We start from the raw sequence: 3078 nt of genomic DNA, 5'->3' as shown, positions 1-3078 counted from the left end.
TTATTATTTCTAAATAAAGAAAATAAAGACTGAATTGAAGACAGGCGACAGGAAAGTAATAAAAGTGTAGTTTTTGTGCAATGTCCGATCTATTTTTATTTATTTAAGAAGTACCAAATAGATTTTTTAAAAACATTTTGTCAGATGTAAGATTTAGTTGAAAAAAAATTACAGTGTAATTTCGGCGTTCTTTAAATCATAATATGAAGCGATAAATTAGCAATGATAGAAAGTAAATACATTAAGTAAGACTTGTATTTAAACTGCATGCAATAATACTGACTAAATTAGCCGACTCACGTCATGTGGCACAGGATAAAAAACCCAGTTCGTATCGTCTTTTCATATATATCTCCATCTAAGAGATTATTGGTAAATCGCAGTTTGCTTAACTCGACGTCCTTTACTATTTACACCGCCGTTATCACTTGCGCTGCCCTTGCATGTTGGTTTCATCGCCACCATTAACAAACGAACTCCTAATACCTGCCAGCAGCCCGAGACTCGGTGTAACATTACGCTCAAAATAGTACTAAAATGAACCTTAACTGTAGTCCATGTACTTTTCACCCTTCAAGAAAAAAAAATAACGACAAAATTAGATTGTATTTTAAATGTGGTTCGTGAAAGTTTTAGTTTATAAAATGCTGAAGCACCTAAGCAAAAATAAATATGCGGAAATATTGTGCCAGACTTAAGAAATGCGCAAATATAATTAAATTACCGTGAGGAAATATCTTAAGACATTCCTAAACATTCATAGATTTAAAAGCTCAATTTATGCAATGAACTATTACTGCATGTATAAAATTATTTTCTTCATAATTGTGAATATATTAAGTGTGAAAGAAAACAAAACAACACCAACTCACTTCTAAGAAAAAAAAAAAAAAAAAAAGGATGTTTGAGTTTATGCATGTCCATTTTCTAATAGTCTAGCTCTAATGTAGTAGCATGGGGTCTTAGAAGCTGCAACTTTGGGTTTTGCTGCACGACTCTGGTGTTTTATTTCATGCAAGCATATAAACAGTCTGGCCAACACCCTTACAAGGCCACAGGGAATCCAAGCCGTGTGGATTTTCTGCATTCTGCATAGCATACAGAAGAGAATGTGGGAAAGGAACGACTCCGAGGTGTCTAGAATGCACAATCTGATTTCCCATCACCTCTCTGGTTATACTTGCACAGTATCCAAGTAGCAGACATCAAACAAACCGAGAGAGGAAGGAAAGGAGGATGAGACGGAGCGGCTGCAGTGCGTCTATTTGTTCACTGAAACCTCGAATGGACAAACAAGAATGGACAAACACCTTTGCAGCAGGAAAAGACGCCACTACGCCAATGGCTCTCAGGGCTGTAAAAGCTTTTAAATCAGGGTGTCTTTTTCAACCCCCGCGGTTTACCGCAGGGGCTATTCACTTCTTTTGCTTCTGCAGATAACAGCCTGTCTGGCGGATCTGAAAATCGCCATAAAGCCCCCCATTCCTCCTCCTCCTTTTGTGTTTGGAGCCACTATTGCGCAGAGGAAGCATCCGGTCTCATTGCCCGCGGAGGTCGCTGTTGCCCCATTCACCTTCCCCTTCCCCTCCACTGCTGCAGTGGTCGTAACCGAGGCCTTGTCTGGCGTGTCTGCGTCACTACTAATAGCGGAAAACGCTGGAATGCTTTATCCCAAATCCAGCAGGCAAACTGCGTCGGAGTTTCGGTCACAGATATTCGACCCCAGTCCCGCTTGTCGTGTATTTAGCGAGATTGAAGTGAATTCAAGGACAGCAAGAAAAATATTGGACACAAAGACTGAAAGCAACCAGCCCAGCCCCTCCCCGATTTATTACTTATCCATCCAAACACCTATACACATTGAGGGAGAGAAAAAAAAAGTCCCACCATCTTTATTTCTCCAAGCTGCCTTCCGCTTGGTCTCGAGGTTTGGAACTGGGGCAATTAAGACAGTTTCATGTTGCAGAGTTAAGAAATGGACCCCAACAACATGAAACTACCTAAACCACTCGACAGTCGATCCGGGGCCTCAAGTGGAATACAATCGGCCGGTTCGTAATGCGCGGTGGTGGTCGCTTCCGTCATCATGTTTCCAAAAACAAAAAAACACAGCATCTCGCTATAAGACAGCATTCTACAAACTGCATGTGTAGATAAGCCACCGAGACAATGCGCAAAACAACAAAAAAGGAGGTAGAATCACAGAGGCGAATGGACTCACCCGAATCCTCGGTCTGTTTATCCCATTAATTCCCGGATTGAAGCGTATAGAAACAGTTTATCCACAGTGCCTTCGGATTACTAATAGCCTGTGAGACGGGCCTCCTCTCCGTGCGACAGGCTCTCTCACAACTGAAGCAGCTCTTCGAGGAGAGGGAGAAAGCTCATATACCAGCCAGTCATAAAACTCTACAATAGCCGGCTGGGCATGCAGCAGGACGGCTTATACAGCCTAATATCTTAATTATTTCCGATGGTCTCAGAAACGGTCCTTTCTCAACAAAACAAAAGGATCTCCAGAGTTAGGAAGTCTGTTTGATTTTAAATGTTGGACTATTTAATCAGTATATATGTTTTTTGTTGTTGTTGTTGTTGTTTTTTACCCCTGTACTAATAAGCAAAACATATTGTTATCCACTTTGCAAAAATTCAAGCTGCTAGTCCTGAGTCCGAGCTGATAATTTATTAGGCATTACACAAAAAGAAAAACACACCTGTACACAGAAATATACAGCAAAAAATATTCCTCCTTCACACTGCTTTTGTTCTCAGCGTGAACAAAGTTACAATTTACACATTTAACTCGAACGTGTAGAGGCAGCCCACGTCTCATGAAAAATCACATTCTGATTGATTTTTCAGCCTTGGAGATTCCCTTATTCAAATGTGAATTTGTGTGGAAATCTTATGCACAACTCCAGAAATTAATGAGAATATTTTCCAAATTTAGACAGCGGCTCATTTGGGAACTTACTAGGGAATTTCCCTAGTAATACTTTGCATACATTTTTGCCGAGAAACAGAGAGACATTGTGTGTGTGTGTGTGTGTGTGTGTGTGTGTGTGTGTGTGTGTGTGT

This window comes from Poecilia formosa, unplaced genomic scaffold (assembly GCF_000485575.1).
Source record: "Poecilia formosa unplaced genomic scaffold, Poecilia_formosa-5.1.2 Scaffold139, whole genome shotgun sequence".
NCBI classification, from domain to species: domain Eukaryota; kingdom Metazoa; phylum Chordata; class Actinopteri; order Cyprinodontiformes; family Poeciliidae; genus Poecilia; species Poecilia formosa.
This window is presented reverse-complemented; position numbering follows the sequence as displayed.